At 42.8% G+C, this 18,609-nt stretch overlaps 1 protein-coding gene across 1 annotated transcript in view; it reads left to right on the plus strand.

The window, feature by feature from the left end:
* The first annotated feature begins 3,133 nt into the window (after window positions 1-3,133).
* sema4ba (sema domain, immunoglobulin domain (Ig), transmembrane domain (TM) and short cytoplasmic domain, (semaphorin) 4Ba) overlaps window positions 3,134-18,609 on the plus strand; it is a 39,966-nt gene continuing 24,490 nt past the window's right edge. Inside the window, exon 1 of the mRNA XM_078283133.1 lies at window positions 3,134-3,300. The gene's annotated coding sequence lies outside the window, so the exon portion shown is untranslated. The remainder of the gene's footprint in view (window positions 3,301-18,609) is intronic.

Raw genomic sequence — 18,609 nt, forward strand, 5'->3', positions numbered from 1 at the left:
GGCCTTAGCTAGCCTCGGCATGGAAAAGGCAGGGAAAGTCATCCTGGACTGTGTAGTTCCTTGATGTGCATCACTGATAATATGTGGCTGATAAGATAAAGGCAAATGAGCGACATTTCCCTGGAACATGAATCACAAATGCATTTTGAGATAATAATACAAAAAAAAAAAAAAGAAATAACAGTGTTTCGACACATTGGAAAGTCTTCTGTAACTGTTGATATTACTGCAAGTGAGGTGAAACCCAGATAGTCAAATAGTGTAGGCCTGAGTATATAAGTGATAACATTAAGCTGGGAGTGAAGTGCCAGTGTAGCTCAATTGTCTTAGTGGTCCTGTCAGCCTCAGTGACTCTAAGTAGCCTGGCCCTGCTATCTTGTGTGTTTCCATTAAGCTAATATGTGAAACACGAGGGCTTATCGCTGCGTTGTAATTCCCAGACTGTTATTCATTTATATAGAATGACCTGTCAGCACTTCTGCTGGCTGTGTGTGTGACATGCTGAAGAGAATGATCAAACTACCATTTTTATGTGGTTTCTTGGAATCACAAAAGCTTATATGCAACATGCTTAAAATTGATTTTTAACCATTTCTATCCACTGAGCATTTTCCCACTCACTGTTGTATGTTTTTTCTAATTGCTACTGTAACTGGTGGGGTGCGCTTTGACCGGGAGCCGTGCTGACTGGAAGCAATCAACGGCGACATTTTGAGACCGGTCGCATTAATGGGGGTCAGAAGCAATAAAAAAAAGCCCCAGTCTTCCTCTGTTTGACTAGTCTGAGCCACGTGTTTAGACGTCTGCGAGTGGGCTCCCCTATGTTCTGTGGATTGTTTACACAGGGTCGGCCGTCTGCGTGGCGGCGGCAGGTGGTCCGACTCAACCGGAGAGGTGTGTTACCAGGAGCAAGGCAGCGGGTCTCCAGTATAGGGACCGAGGTATCCGACCGGCTGCAGAATGTCAAAGCACGGGTTGTAAATAAAGACATCCGCTAAGTAGCCTTGCTGCGGCCTGAGTACATCTCAGGTGACCACCGCGTGGAATCTCAACTCTCCTCTCCCTCGCCGAGACGCTCCGAGCCCACATTCCGAACCCCGACACCTCAAACTTGGCATTGCATCTGCCTCCTTAGCAGTGACTAAAGTGTATAATTAGCATCTGCTATTTTAGAAACAGGCGTCCCCGTCTCAACACCCCGCTATCTTACACCTCTCTCTATTTACCCTGGAAATATTTTTGGAGAAGGCATTTAAAGTTAATTGGTAACACTTTAAACTTTAAACAGACATTTTACTAACAACACTTCCCTAATACATCTATTGGCACATTATCAAAAATCTACAAGCACAGTTCCTCTTCTCCCTGCAAAGGCAATATGATACATTCATAACACATCTATTTTGGAAACACATATTTTGTAGATTTAGTGCATTCATAAACAGATTTTTGGCACATTATTATATGAGATATGGAGCATTCTGAAGATATTAATAACAAGCCAATCCAAGCTCTGTTTATAAAACACTAAGAGCAGTAGGCTATGTGGTTGCTTCTGAGCAGAGTGTCCCCTTTACAGTGCATGAAACGGTCCCTTCTGAGACTTGTTAGCATCACTGTTCCTGTAGTGCTTGCAGTGTCATGGCCTGGAAGTTTGTCCTTGCCGGTGTTGTGTGTATTATTTTAGAAACACTTTGTGGCACAACCTCATACACAGGCTCTGAAGAGTCATCTTCACTACTTCAGGTGCGTTTTATATCCTGTAATCTGGTGGATCTCAGCTGGATTTAAGTCATGGCACATAATATAAAAGGCTATTAATATGAATTGTGTTATGTAGTTGTATTTTCTCATGGTCTGGAAGAATGATTGCTCCTGAATGGCTTGAGACTGTCCATTGATGTTGTTTAATGTGCACTATAATGGGCACCCCTGATGCAGCTGTACAGCTATTGTTCAAAATTAATGTGCGGGAAATATTTGAGCATTGTATTCCAGCCATGAACAGGGTGACAGTGTTTCAACGTTGGGGAAGTATACTGAAATTTTAGAGTTTGGCCTTTAATCAGATTGTTCCTGTTCTTGAAATGAAAAGAATCAAAGAAAAGAGGTTATTTATGAAAAAATGAAAAAGTAAACTGTAGTGATGATGAGTGGTGATTGTTACTTTTTGAAAGAAGTTGTAACGAAACTGGGTAAAGTTATGTTCATAGATTTGAAACCCCCACTTCCCTAGCATGAGACTGCTTTAAAGTTTAAAGTTCAAAGAAGTTTAACTTTCCAGTGATACCAACTGGGGATGCAATTATTCTGATTCGGGACAGATACATTTGGCTTAGCTACTGGTACATTAAATCTGGTAATTACAAGTGTTAAAGTCGGTCTTTTTATATAGGTGCAACCAGCTGGCTGAGAAACACACATCTGTAGTCTATAACAAGGAGACCATTTCCCAAGGGAGCTGGAAAACATCAGCTACAAGGCAATGTTCAGTGAGCTTAGACCTTCCCTTTCAGTCAATTATCTGTAGGCTAATATGTGCATGCTCAATACTGAAATGTAATTAAAGGCTCATTTAGTTGCTATTCGCATTAGAAACTCAGCCACTTCACACAACTGCACAACTGTTTTTGTTTGTGTAACCTTTTCAAAATGTCGCTATTGCGTGATAATTCCTCAAAAAATGTAAAGGATTGTCAGCAGTCTTGTGACCAGAAAATCACAGGTTTGATCTCCCTGTGGCAGCTTGTTAAAATGTTTTTGTCCCGAAGAAGCTGGCTCCTGGTTGCCCCTGTGTCCTGACCCCTCTGTTTCCTAATTACACTGTGTCATATACTCTCTGAAAACATGACGGTGCTCACACTGCTCCTAAAAATATAAGGTAATATTTGGACTTGTGTACGGCTTTAATGCCTCAGTTAAATACAGACATCGAACCTAAGTGAAGATCATCCTGTAGTTGTATCCCTCCCTCTACTCCCTCATCTCTCTCTCTCCCTCCCTTATTCCCTTGCTCTCTCTCTCCCTCTCTCTGTCTGACAGTGTGTGAGGGGAGGGGCCACAGTGTGTTGAGTGGCCAGAGGCAGGCTGTAGTACGACAGCGTGTCAGACAGAGGGACAGAGAGCGGACTCGCGGATACGGAGCAGGCACCTAGAGCTTTAAACACTATTGCCTCTATTGTGGATAATCTTCTGGCTCTTCCTGGAGGAACTCGATCTCGGTCTGTGTCACCTGAAAGGAAACCTTTTCCAGCTGAAGTTCAGAAGAGAGTTTCACTTCACTGCTGTGTGAGACAGAGAGTGAGTACTAGTCTTATAGAGCCTTGTGTTCATTAACTGTGTGGTGCAGTGGCTCCATGAATCATTGATGCGAGTAATGCTGGGGTTCTGGTTACCTATTGAAATGATGCCGCTCATTTCCCTGTTGGAGAATTATAAACTTTATTTGAATTAGTCTGCATGGGGTTTGTTGTTGGTCTCTCTCTAACAGGGCAAAGTGGGTGTGAGCTGACATGAAACAGCCCTCCTCCCTCTCCAGTAAGTCTTTATCACAAGGTGATAGCAGGGCAAGGGGGGTCATTAAAGACCCAGTTCGTGTGTGTGTGTGTCTGCATGCTTGCATGTGTGGGTGACTGTGCTTGTGTGTGTGTGTAAGCTACCCTTGCATTAAGAGATGTTGATCTTGGACTTATTTTCTTTGGAAACACAGCTATTTACCTGGGTGTGTTCGTATGTGAAGGCTCGCTGGCTTGTGAGTGTCTCTAGTAACGCAGAAAAGCAGTGGTTTTCCAATTGGATGCGATGGCTCCCACTCCAGCTCTTTAAGCCAGGGCACGGCTCAACAACAGCGAGCGTGTGACTGGGAATGGGGCCTCTTTCCACAGATAGGAGTTAGTGAATGTGGCAGCCAGTGCACACACATCCTCTCCCAGCAAGGGAACTTTCTGTGAACTCTGAGGCGTGTGGAAAAGTTGGCTTTGCAACTGAGGGAGAAAGAGAAAGAGAAAGAGAGAAATAAAGAAAGAAAGAAAGAAAGAGAAAGAAGGAAAGAAAGAAACAGAAAGATCAACATGAAGAGGTTTGGGTTGTGATGCTGGTAATGGGATTGATGATGTGGTGCTGGCAGCGCAGCTACAGGACAGAGGCTTCAGGTGTTAGTGTGTGAAATTCAAACCTCTTAGCCTCATTCTGTTGGCAGCACTATTGGGACTAATGCCAGTTTGTTAGAAGTGTGGGAGGTAGTTAAAGGTAGAAACCATAAATGGAAACGTTTAGAAAAAGTCAGTGAAGAGGTCAGCCTAACATTGTTATTCTACTTGCTTAGTCTCAGTGTGCACTATCAAGTACCCTTTACTTGAAAAGCTCTCAGGTCTTTTTTTCCGGTGACATTAGAATTTGACAAAGCAAAATGTGTGAAACAATGACAGCATAGTATGTGTTTTTTTTTCCATCATTACAGCGGGCCTAGGTTTTATCATTTGATTATTTTACATTTTACATTCTGAGGTGCCTGTCAGTATCTCAGGAGGAAAATCAATTTCATTGTCATCTCATATGGCTTCAGGAAAGCTTGATATCCCCCTTAAAGGCCAGTCCATCTGATATAGTACACTATCCTGTCTAGCATACAACAGGACAGCTGGACATGAGAGATAACCCTCCCAACCAAGCTTTAGCAAACACAAATACTGAACTGATCAACAAACACCCAACAGAATTAGAATAAAGAGGCGCTTTCATGCATTTTTTTTTCCCCAAACAAGAAGGCGGAATAATGAACGGTTCTATCTCATTTGCGACAGAGAGAGTTCTGTTTTACGGTCTCTTATATGGAGATTCCTCTGTCTGCTGTAGATTTCCAAGGAGAAAAGCCTGTCTGTGCTGACCTTGGCCTGGTGTTTTCTTTTGGTTTGATCCACAAAGAAAACAGCTGGCAGTAGCATTCTGGATACCGGGGCCCTGACAATGAGCTGCCTGTATGATGCTGTCAGAAAGCGTTTGGCTCGTTGGTAAAGGATGGTGCCTGTTATATCAATAACTCAAATCCAGACTCCATTGAGCTACTATTAACAATCCTGAGAGGGAGATGAAAATATCCTTTAATGACATGTCAGAAGGTTGAGAGGAATGTCAAAATGTAGCGCAGAATTAACTTGTAGTATTTGGATCATAGGCAAATTCAAACTGAGTTATGCATAAGCATCCTGGATGACTGTCCTCATAGTGTGCCATTATCTGTATATAATACTCTCACAGCTACTTTGCTGAGTAGGCCTGAATATCACTGTTGCAGAGTTTATGTCACCACCACTGAAACATTCCTTTGCAGAGTGAAAAATGTATGCTCTTCCAGATCAAGGCTGCTGAAAGGAATATAAGCAAAGAGAGAAAATTATGCCTCTGTGTTGCGAAGCTGTTCAATGCAATGGGCAACCTGTTGCAGATTACTGAATCTGTTCCGAGATAAAAAGACCAAGCAGAAATACATCATACTGCATCACACTGTTGTATCACAGCATAATCCCTCATGCTGGCCCCACAAGCACATGTTTCCAATCTTTGTCAGCATATCCCAGGGGCATTTTCTCAGCATTAGGCTACTCTGATCCTTCTTCTTCATCTGTTTATATAGGCAGGTTGACTCTCTCTCTCTCTCTCTCTCTCTCTCTCTCTCTCTCTCTCTCTCTCTCTCTCTCTCTCTTTGTGTGTGTGGGGCTATGTGAGAGAGAGTGTGTGTGTGTGTGTGTGTGTGTGTGTGTGTGTGATTATAGGCTAATGTTTGTCTGACAAGTGCATAGCTCTGAATTAGATCACAATTTAGATCATGTAGTTATTTCTTGTAGGGAAATCCAGGAATGTAGACTTCAGTCAAAATATAGCGTGTTGCCTTCCAAGACTCAAGTGCTGAGCTCAGTGCAGTACCACAATATAGGCCGAATAAATTATACTAGGCCCCATAAAACACAACATTGACCCCCCTAATTATTCTGGAGAAAAGAGAAATGGCATACAAATGAGAATGTTTTTGTCTGAAGAATGTTTGTAGAAACCTGCTGGCCGAATAATGTTGCTGTAAAATGGTACATTTTGTTAAATTAGCCTAAATATTTGCCTCCCAAAATAGCATGTGTCACAGAACAACAGTTTTGTTTGTGGTTTCCCAGAGGAAAAGTTTGAAAACCACTGGCTTAAAGCTGTATTTCATTTACGTAACCACGGCCCAATGATGATGTCTGTGACTTCCTGTTTGTTAGATGGACTTAGCTGTGGCAGTGTAAGAGTTGTAATGGTCAGGAGTATTGACAAAAAATCAAATTGTGATTATTTGAAAGAATATTGCAATTGCGATTTAGTTTTTCTTGTCATACATTTTTTAGAACTTTAGAATTGTTTAAAGAAAAGTGATTTTGTTAAAAACAGAAAATAGATGTCAGTGTGCAGGATTTACTGAGTTTGAGTGAAAAAAGTTTTCACCAATATTGTGCTTGATTCATGGACCAAAGATTACCTGGAACTCTAAAACACCTTGTTCAAAATCCATTTTGGACGCCCTTCCCTCTCTCTTAAGCAATTAATTGTTCAAAAGTTCATGTGGCGATTTCAATTTTTTTTCCGATTAATTGTTCAGCTCTAGTTATGTTTCTGTGGTGAATAAAGTGAGTGAAAAAAGGGTTAATAGCTGAGACGGAGGGGGTGGGCTGTGGAGTGGCCAGCCACTTGTAACCTGAAGGTTAAACACAGGCCTTCAGGGAGTCCTATTACTGTGTACTCACTGATGGGAACTCTGCAAACATGCATTCTGGGAGCACAGCGGGCTCCTCTGTTTTTCCCAGTCCAGCACAGTGCCATGATGTGGGAAATGACTGTGGACATGGAACCTGGCCAGATCTCTGTGTTTGCTCTAGTGTCTCAGAGACCCTCAGATCTGCCTTTTAACCCCCATGAGCCGTGCACAGAAACACGCCGCGTACGCGTGAGGCGCTTCAGGGCCTCGGTGCCTTATTTTAACTGTACACAAGCCTGCGGGACAGCTCCGAGAAACCATGTGGAGTATGTTTACACGTGTGTCAGCGTTTCTCATGTGTTGGTGTGAGAATTGCAAAATTGTCCTTTCGGGGGCGCGTTGTCCCATCACCCTTCGCTTCACAGCTGTTCCTCTCGCATGTCCGTGTTACACGCATAATACGGTTCTATTTCCATCCTTGAAGGTATGTGGACGCCTAAACTTCTGACGTTGGACCTATGGGACTAACTAAGAGCGGTTATGTGACACGTCCAGCAAATTGTTGTCGGCTGTTGCATATGTTTGTGTCCTTCCTGACATGAGTGCGAGAGTAGGTCTGATTAATGGAATCAGCCTTCAACCTAGCCTTGTTTAGCGGCCTGTCCCTCCCCCACTGCTGTGATTCGATATCTCTGAGCATTCCAGGTTGTGCCCTTTACTCCACTAATGGTGCTACTGACCCTTTCAGACATTTCACCAGCAGCCCACTGATCACAGACGTCTAATTGCTTCACTGTACACAAGCCATACTCTCTTTTGATATCACCGTACAGTAGCACACTTCCCTAGGAACTACATGAAGGCTAGATATTTGATGTTGCATACCGGCAAGTTTCACTCCTGGGCTGTATAGGACAAACTTGTTCTCCTGTAACCTTGGACGTGAATAGTGTCGGCTCACATGTTTCCCAGTCAGACATCCCCGCTGATAGTTATGAATGAGAAATGTGCAAAGAGGATGACAGCGAGGAAGAGTGATGCTGGTATTTAGTCATTTCATGCATAGCTGGAATCCACAAAGAGCGGAGATAGCAAGAGGGTGCAGGGGCTGGAGTGTTGCAGGTTTTATTCCCCATGAGCACTCCTCACTTTAACTGTCTCCAAGCATGGAAAGCAAACCTGCTCTGCTCTGTGTTCCCTGCTTGGCGTCTCCCTGTATGAGCATGATGCAGGCCAGAGCTGGAATGTTTTTTACGATTCCTTGCCCCAAAGTCAAAGGCTTTGCCAGATCTGTGTTTCTTATGGTAATGTAGGGGAAACCTGACTTTAGTTAGCCATGTGTTAGGTTGTCGTATGACAGCTTATGACCCAGTTAGCAGAGGTTTGCACACAGTTGTAGCAAAAAGATACTGGATTTCCTTTTTACAAAATCCATTTACAGACTTTATGGCATGGTAACATGATCTCTTTTTACCGATGCTTTATGCCTCTAGTCCTAGAGATAGAAATAGAGATAGAGAGGAGGGTTAAATGGAACAGGGACCACAAGACAGCAGCAGTCTAAAAGCTTCCTGTGGCAAAACACTGTGTAAGCCAAACCTGGCAGACAGGCTGGCAGGGCAGATGTTTTAGGTGAGAGGCACAGTAGATAGTGCAGTCTGAATAATTCATCAGATTGGATTGAAGATGTGATATATTAAGACACAGCGCAAGCCATCTTGTGGCCTTTTTCAGCACTTTCTGTGCAGCGTGAGTGGCTGCAGGGCTCGGATCCCTGCATCTCCTCTTTCTTCCTGGCAGTTATCCACCAGTGTCTGGGCAGTCCTGGAGACAGTTATAGATATGCTGCTTCTGGGTCTAGCGAGGCCTCCAGACATCTGGAGGGGGTGAAGCTGCTTAGCATGCAGGTGCAGTATAAGCTCACAGGAACTAACACTGTTGATGCTTTTTTTTCTCCATATGACTTCTGCTGTGGGTCAATGGGTCTGATTGGCTTAGGTGACAGAGAATGGATACGTGCTACCCAACAGCACAGCATATATGTCATCTCGTCTATCTCTGCTTTCACAACGAAATGCGCTGCATATAAAGTAACCCTCTTCTGATTTATTGGGTCGGTGACAGTCAGTGGTTTTTCAAGTGGTGGTTCATTTGACAGTTTGATCTCCTGTGTCAGATTTCCCGGTGAGTTAGAGTGTATTTGTTCATGCCAGCATGCAGAAGGATCCGTTAGACAATACTACATAAAGGATACTTTATGATATAGCGATGTTTTGAAAATTGCCATACAGTAGATACAGAGAAATGTGCTCATGGTCTGATCTCTGGCCTCTCGATTTGTCTACATTCCCTCACTCAAATCAGTTGAGTTTACGAGCAAACAATCCTCTGTTTATTCAGACCCTGCTCATGGGTCAAATCAGTCTGCTTAAAACTTCATAATAATGTGATGAATCACTTGCCCCGCTCCACAGGGAGGTCAGAGCGGTGGGTAAGCTACAGAACAGCCCCCAAGGCTTGTGGGAATCCAGTGACTTGCTCAGGGACACTTCAGCAGGGCAGATGTGTGCAGACACAAGGCTTGAATGTTCTCTCACTAAACACTTTCCCACCCTGCTACCCAAAAACGTGTTGCTAGCAGAGGACGGTCTTAATCCATTGCTGGGTTAAGGGGCTAGTGCACTTCTGTTGGCCCACGCTGATTTCAGTCACCCTAAATAGGACTTGAACCCACAATCCCTTGGCTTAGGAGGCCAATTCCTTATCCATTTGGTCACTGAAGCGTTGCGGTTCTGCTTCACCCAAAGCTACATCTGACTGCAATATAGAGAGATGGCTCATTATTTCACAATGCAATTTCATAGAATAAATCTCTCCATGTCTTTAAATGAGGTTGCAGCTGAGCACCATGCTTTGACTCGCCCTGACTCCTAAGTTGTGAAAGTAGGTGACGATGTCTGAGGACACGTTATGTGGGCTCTAACATCACAGTGAAGAGGCTCAGCTTTCCTGCAACAGATCATTTCACCTCCATCTCTCCATGACATCAGCTCCCACCTACACGCACCCGGCGGCGGGGGCCGGAGCGCTGTGTGGACGTGTCAGGACTCTGATTGGATCTCAAACGCACTCCAGTGTCGGTTTTTCACTGCAAACAAAGAGGTACAAGAACTTCAAGGCTCTGTTTGAAGTTCACCCCTTCATTCTACCTTAACTAATTGGTGGAAGCAAGTTGGCAATACAAATGCCACAAGCTGCAATGTGATTTCTCTAGATGTTTTAATTTTAATTTTTTTTTTTTACCTACCAAGAGTCAACTCATTTACACCATCTGCACAAGAAAAGTTGACCAAATCATGTGATATAGGATATCTACCCGTATACCTGCAGCCAACTACACTGAACTCTGTCATCTGATAGGCTGCTAATCCCCTTATTATGCTTGTCTGGTTAAATAGAGCAGTCAGTCAGTCTTTAAATCACCTAGCCTAGGGATCAATGTGAACCCCATACGCTAGGCTGTGTTCAATATGATTGAAACCACCAGGAAAAATGTAAAGTATAAGCATGTTAAATTAGGCCTAAAATGAGCAACACTAGCTTGACAAATTTGCCCTGGAGAAAGACTTGTCTGGGAAAAGACTGCAGGGCTCGGCCTACAAGTTGATGTTTTGAGTGACAAGAGCTCATCTCCCCCTTATGGTTTGTCAGATAGGCTGCCCTCATAGGTCAAATCTGGTCGTCTAGGATGTCGCATGTCAATGACTGGAATTTACCCTAAATATCTGCGTTGTAAAGGATTCAGAAGATAGCTTGGATGACTGGGATACCAATGCCTAAGTGACTCCTGAAGATTTGTAGTAAGGAATGCGCAGCTTGCTATTGATCTCTACTAAGTGAGGTCACTGCATGTGGGGGGCAACCGCCCCACACTCAGACCCCACATAAAGGGGACGGCCACCCCCCACAAAGACTTTCTAAATGTGGCCTGTCTGCTCGATAAAGAGAACCAGGGGGATTTGGCTGGTGCTTGATATCAACCTTTCACACATGTTGAGGCTGTAGCCAGAGGATAGAAACAGATGAACCAGTACAACCACAGGCATCAGCAAGTCAAGAGTGTCTCTGCCATCTTTGTCGCCCCAGGATCAGTCGTACATCATTTGCATACTCTATATCAGCAAATGGATTCTGTGAACCTGATTTGGAGGAGAATATCAGACAGGCAATCTTTGCACTCTAACAGACTTTAGGATTCCCTCAAAGTGCTCAGAGAGCATTATATGCCATCAGCAGCCCCCAAAAGAAGCCTTTTATTGTGCCAAGTATAGCCTGACTATAAAGGAAAAGAAGTCACCTTAATGACACCTTATGAATGAATGCTGTTGTTATGGAATTTTAGCAATATGTAAATAACTGACTGAGGTCAACTACAATCCAGAGCAGTCTTCAATATTGCAAACAAGGACTACTAAGCTCATTAATTTACCTTTATTGGGTGCAGGATAGAACATAGTAGCCGTCAGAGAACATAATTGACCATTTTAGAAGTGCCTTACCCCTGTATCTGGTAAGCACCAAAGTAGGTGTGTGTGACATGTACAGCCTTGTGCATCCTGTCACTTTCACTGGCTTGATCTGGAGTGTTACTATGTGCTTCATAGGCTCAAAGACTCTTGAGTTGTGCTGAAGGCGTGTCTGTACTTTGTGTCATTGATGGGCATGTGGAGAAGCGGACACTCTGAGCCTTTTATCAGTCTTACACAGTGATGGATGTGCTCAGCTCTTTGCCCAATGGCCTGCAGCCTGAGCTTCTGTCTAAGCCCCTAAGCTACTGGAATGCGTGCAGCTTCTTGCTGCGCACATCAAGGGAGAACAGCCACGCTGCTTTGTTTACAGCCTTTCAAGAATGCCACACCATCCTAATCGATTTCAAAGTGGACAAATATTTCAATTCGGTTTAGCTGCTTCAATAGTCCATGAATTGACATGGGCAGCACATATTAATGAAGCCTTTATTAATTCAAATGCATTGTCTGACTACTGAATAGTATTGCTTTTTTATTAAATCAGAAGTCCTTTGTTTAGTATATATCTAAAGTGTTTTTTATACCGATCTTAACATGCTTTTTAGGTTTCATCCTTTGATCAAAGAAAAGTTAGACATGAAGGTTTGCAAAATTTGATTTTTAAGTTATTAATCTGAGCACATTATAATAACTACAAAACATATTGCAGTGTCATGTTTGATATGCACGATAATTACACTATAACAAGGCTTAGCAGCACACTGTTTCTACAACTGTAGTTGTGTATCGTAGGCCTTCCTATCAAAAATCAAATTACTGAAAAGAACGAGCGAGATAGAGCAAATAAAGCAGCTGAGGTGATGCCATGTTATCAGCACTCTGTCAATCAGGGTCAATATTTCACTAGGGCAGAATGCTGAAAGAATTATATGGCAAGATAAAGCCAAACAAGTGGAGACATTTAGAATGGGAGCAAGTGTTTCAACAGGCTTGACCTACTTACAGCAGCCAGGGCTTAAACAGCTCCTCACCTGTGTCTGGCAGACGTCAGGACCCCTCATAAAAACACCAGCCCTTGATATCTTAAACAGAGTGCTGAGAAGGAGAGCTGTGGAGCTGTTTTTTTTTTTTTTTTCACCAACAAAATACTGTACATTTCTATCCCCCCATAAAATCCTTGAGGTTTTGGTGGCTATTATTGTGAATATTTTAATCATTGTTTCTTCATCAATGTGTAACAAGTGGTTTGAGATGTGATCAAACCTGTTGACCGACCTGCTTGACCGACATGCTTGTTCAGTGATCCCATGATGTTTAGTGAAGGACAGTGTGAAGCCAGTGGCCCTGGTAGCCACTCTGAAAGCTCCAGCTCCATGTTTGTAATGGAAAAAGGAAATGGAAAGAAAGTTCCATACTGTAGTCTCACTGCTAGAGCTTCATATGTGCATCTCATCACTAGCCTCTAAAATGGATGTATTCCCATTCAGTAGAAGATCTGTACAGGGAAGTCAACAGAAATGCTCTTCCTGTCCTAATTCTGCATGTTAAGCACATATGAGGTGATAACTGCTCTGGTCTGGTGTTCTGACTTTTCTATCAGGTGTTAGCGAGGATGGGAGATTTAACTTGCATCAACTTCCAAGTGATGTTTATCAACACACTGGGAAAAGCACAACATTTCTTTTAAGTGGCATTCTACACATATTTGAAAAGGGGGATTAGTGAATTAAATACAGCTATTGAGCTATTGAGTTTTTTTAATAGAAGAAACCATAGTTGCAAGCTTTGCCACAACCTTACAACCTCCACTCAGTTGTCAGTGAAATATTATTTCTCCTCAAATGTATTTCCAAAAAGATTTGTATCATGCATTGGCATAATACTCATTGTACAGTCCCGTGCACTGGCCACATTTAAGTATAAACATATTTGCAGTGTAAGCAGTAGTGCTGTCTAGCATTCCCTTTTTATTGCTATGCAAGCAAATGTCAGGGTATATTATCTAACCCAGAAAAATGGAAATGCTTTCTCAGGAGGATGCAAATCAATTGCAGATGCAATTGTTTGAATCTCAACATCAGAAACTTCTCATTGTATTGAAATCGTAGCATATCTGGACAGTATAAGACACATAGGCTCCGATTCAGAGTTGGCGCACGCAAGTCATGCGCCTACATCCTTCAGCCAAGAAAAAAAACTATGTGAGACTAGATACTCGTATTCTGACTCGTGCCACGGAGGCACGTAGCTCTGAGTTGGGCGGCTCTCGCACCTGCCTACTGGGTGCCAAGTTTCTGACATGAGTACGTTTTTTGTGGATTGGCGCTCTCAGCAAGCCAGTGGCACTCCCTTTAAGAGAAGCACTTGCCTTTAATTTTGAGAAATTTAAAATTTTATAGGCCTAAAGAGAAACATAGCCTAGATCAAAAAGGCCTAAAAGCTGTGTCATATTTCCAATTATATGGTAGCCTTTAATTAACTAGCATATCATATGTACTTGAATCATTGTTTGTTCATTAGGCCTATAATAGTCAAATAATATCAGTTAAGCTAAATAAAATTAAGCTGTTGACTTTATAGAGGGTATTGATTGCAAGCCTAATCAAAAACACTCAACTCAACTCTTTTTGGGGAAACTCCGCCCGCATATATAGCTGCTGGAGCTTCGGGGCATGAGACTGAAGTCTGAATGCACAAACCACGTGTGCTTATTTCATCTCCAAATGCAAGCCATAGTGCGTAAGCTATGCAGTGCTACAGTGACTCAATAGACTGAAAGGGGAGATATAGATGGAGAGGAGACGGGTTAAAGAGCGATTTCTAAGCCTTGAGATGATTGATAAATGGTTTGTGCAAAAGGAATGCCAACTTAATATTAGTAAGGTGGTTTGAAGTGCGTATCAAAGTGCTGTCTGATGGAGGCTACGGATTTAGTTCCCATGTAAAACCAAACACCCACCCCAGCCTGGAGAATGTTCATTAATTGTCATTAATTCGTAGTGTTTTCTCAGGTTCACATGCTACTGGATTCACAGCATTGTTCTTACACTATGCATTGACTGTGTATATCAAAAGAATACGAGGTGCTTTGTTATCTTTCGTGAAGCAGGCGTTTAGTCCTTAGGTCTTTCAGGTGTAGGTGTTCCCTTCCACAATGTAGGGTGTGACAAGAAGAAAACAGACTGTAGAAAAGAAATAGGCCACTTCAGCAAGATCAACACGGTAGACTGCTTCCTAAAAGTGGATCAGCTTACACTGGAATTGTTCAAAACCATCTGAGAGTACAGCAAGAGGTGCAAACTTTTGCCAATTTTTCCTCAATCCCTCAGTATTTACCGTGTTATGAAAGTTTATTCATGACAACACATGAAAGGTTTTAATCCAGGTTTATGCCCTGTCTGATGTGTTTTGACAGGGAGATTTGGCTCGAGTGCCAGGAAAAAGGGGAGCAAAGCCAGGAAAGGCAAATCACTCGCACACAGAAGTAAAGATCTCATTGAAAGTCTATTTGTCTTGTGAGATTAATTAGTCTGAAGTGATTTCCATGCCCATACAAGTACCAGTAAATACATTTCAGTTGGATGTTACAGAGGTGACCAGCAATATGAATGTTTTCACTTATTATTAAAGAAGCAAAAAGTGCCATTGCCCTTTCTGGTTGCTCCTTTTTGTCCTTTCTCCTCCCCTCTCAGTATTAATGCACTTTTCTGTCCGTAGCGGAGCCCCTGCTGCTCTTCTTTCACCCACTTCGGCCCTGATAGTGATAGCAGGCCTGGCGACAGACCTAGCACAGCTACTTTACATTTCATCAGCGAGCTGCTTCTGCTGGCTCCACATCTGTTATGGAAATTTGCGCAGAGGGGAAATGGAATGAAATGGAATATCATTTCAAATATTTTCACTTCTGAGAGCTGGTTGATTTAGGCACTTGTATAGGTTTCAAAGACAGAGGTGATGAAATATTCTCATCCACTTTCACGGCCATATATTACATTAATCTATCAATACATTCTCGGTGACTGATAGCTTCAAATTTGAGATATTTTATGAAGTCAGCACTCTTGTGATGAAATTAACAACCTCTGACCATGTGTCAAAAGCCCCAATGGTGAAGCAAGCTTGATGAATTTGACTCCCCTGAACTTTAAGTTCAAAATGTCCCCTATCTCTGTTCAATAGTTTAATAAGATTTTAATTAGGCAATTAAAAGTCTTTGGAATAGCATATGGTCATAATTACAGCTGTATGGTTCACTCAGGGATGAATGAGCCATTAATTACTCTTAGCTGGGTCTGGGGACTGGACTTAAAATGGGTCGAGCAGGGAAGACAGGAGAGGGTTTTTTTCTCCACAGTCACCTAATCACAAACACAGGCTGCAGAGTTTCCACTCACCAGGGAGCTGGAGAATCACTCTAACAGGAATGACAAACTGAGTTAGTGTAATGGGGGCAGTATCTAAAGGACAATGTGTGAATACCTTTCTCTCTGTTGCAATTCCTGGATTGCTTTGTCACTTAGTCACTTTGTCCCTGATACTTAAGCTTTGGCACGAACCTGCTTCCACGTCTCGTGTCTTACTCACAGATAGGTATCTTTAGATCGGGGTGAGTGGTTGTGAAATAACCTGAGCGGGGGCCGGTGTAGGACTGTGTCAACACTGCCTGGTAAATCAGCCACTCTGTCCATATGTGCTGGCCTGCTCTTCCATTAAAGCCCCTCCTGACAGATGATATCCTCCACATCTCACATCTGCTGCTTCACACATCTGAGGCTCCTTCAGCAGCGTGGAGATGCCGAGGGGGGGAGGGGGGGGGGGGTGTTGATCACGGGGTGAAGGCCACATCTGGGAGCATGTGACCCAGGTTTCCCAGGTGGCGTGACGTAGGTGGCCAATATGTGTGTTTACAGGTGGCTTTCTAAGATGACAGGCATGCCAAGAGGCCTTATTTATCAATCGACACTTTTCCAGTCAACAGGCTGTGTGTGGAATCCAGGCAGCCTTGACCCCTCCCTCTCTACTCGAATGGCAAATCCTAATGGCCGTGCCACCTGTTTCAGCAGTATAAGCAGTGCTGCTATTTATATTTCTCACAGAGTTGTATAAGTAGTGCTGTCATTGGACAGGCTTTGCCATTCAGTAATATATAGAGACGGTTTTATGCTAGGGGCTACCGTATATTACAGGAAATGACTGGTAAAGAGCACTGGGAATTTCCCTGTTTGGTTAAATATAAAACTTATTTCCTCTTTTGTGTCAGAAGTATTTTGACAGTGTGGGAAAGATAATATCCAAAAAGTTGATTCTATATATGAAATGTTGATAACTTTTTATGAGAAAGTTTGATAGCCTTCTACTTTGCATGAAGGTTTCCTTCTGTTTAGCAGATTCCATTAACTCATTAAATCCTTTCTTATGAATATAGCAAGAAAAAAGCACTCATTTTCACAGAGTTGCCTATTTATGGGTGTTTTTCAGTCTTATCCCAGCCATGTGTGCTAATGAATCAGTTCTTCTCTTGTGTCAAGCACTCTCCTTCTTCCCAGTAGAGCTTGATACACGTGACAAAGACAGAGAGTGAGCAATGACTGCTTGATTTAAGCGACTCTTCCCCTCCGCGGTTAATTCTTTTCACTGCATGGACTGTCAGAACTGTTACTATTACTCACGTGGATGATAGGCTGGTGAGCACACCATCAGTCAAACAGTGAAGAGTCTTTGTGCCACTCAGTTTTCTCCTCCAACCCAAAAGCTCAAGAGACGTCAATTTGAAACCCATCAACTTCTGTATATATGCTGCAGTAAAATCTCTTAAAACTTGACTTAAACAATGATTCTATGAACTTGATGAGGCTGATATGTAAAAAGGGGGCATAAAAAGATCTTCTAGACTCATAAGAGAGGATTCACACAGATACATGGCCAATGGTATCATCCATAGCCAGAAGAAACTATTGAAGTCTGTCAGGCTGTGTAGTGAGTGAAAGGGATGATTCAGTACGCTGTTTATGCATCATGCAGGAGAGAGCAGCGGAGTGCAGAGTTGCATATAGATTTCTATGCTGTCAGAGGGGCCCTTGTTCTCTCGCTCACGCTGAGTCGAGCTCTCTCTACGTATCTCGGTCGGATTCGGCTTGATGCATGCGGGGTCTCTTTTTCTGTCTGTCACGCACACCCAAAATTGATGCTAGCTCCGCTGCTTGTTGGTCAAGTGGTGTCTCACTCCAAATCGTTCCGCACAAAGGAGACTAATGATGCTCATGGCTGCCCTCCCTGCTGGTGGGCGATCTAACCGTGGCCTTGTCTGTTTTACTCGCTACAGTCCAATGAAAGCACATATAGGCTCCTGGCAGGGGGCATTGTCAAAGCTTCAGACAGTGACCTAGCCTTTCAGTTTGTGATCTTTCGAGCTTTAAAAGCATAAGCCTGTCATAACTTGACCGTTAGTCTGTTTTTTTCATAGTGATCATAATGAAATATACAGCTATAAAGAGAAAGCTAGAAATTCTGTACTGTAGCCATTCTTTAGTGTACAGACACCCTTGATTATTTTTCTTTTATACCTTTTACTAATATGGACAGCACACTGGTGGTGAAGGTGCGATTGATGTTGATATCTTAGCTCACTTGTAACGGAGGTCTTTTTGATTTTGACAGTCTATTACAATAAACAGAATACAAATACCTCACTCAGGAGAAAGTAACTTAATTTGTCCTTTGCTACACTGTAAGTATTATTCCTAAACGATCTCCTTTGGGACACTGCAGTGACAGAACAGTTAGCGTGTCTTTCAGTAATTCCCCTGTGAGAATCTTAAGTGTGTCAATACAGAAGTAGAAATAACCCCTTTCTTCTCTTCTTCTCTGGCCTTTATCATGGCATTCCTGCTCTTCTAAAATGTCGTCTACCCAGTTCAGATTCAGGGATGTCTGTGCTCGCGACTAGCGTCACACTGCTCATTGACGAAGAGCCAGGAGCCCCTTGATAGAAACCAGAAATAACTTCACTCGCTACCTTTTGCCATTGATTGCCATACCTCACATGAAACTGAATCCCCCTCTTGGTTGTATTTAAACAGCTACTCCCCGTGGCAGCTGTAATGGAAACACATCAGTGTTTGCAGATGTAGCTGGGATGTCTGTATCAAATTACCCTTAACTCTCACTACGTTCAGTACAACAGCATCAGTACGTGCCACATGACTCCACTATTAGGATAATAGCTGTCTTGTGGTTTCGTTCTAATATTCTAAGAGTTATTGTAGGAGTTTGTGGACAAAGGAGTTAGCCAGTGTCAACTCTTAAATGGCAAGGACAACTAAGATGAAATATCATTGATCCATATTGATTTGAGAA

This window comes from Centroberyx gerrardi, chromosome 4, assembly GCF_048128805.1.
Source record: "Centroberyx gerrardi isolate f3 chromosome 4, fCenGer3.hap1.cur.20231027, whole genome shotgun sequence".
Lineage (NCBI taxonomy): Eukaryota > Metazoa > Chordata > Actinopteri > Beryciformes > Berycidae > Centroberyx > Centroberyx gerrardi.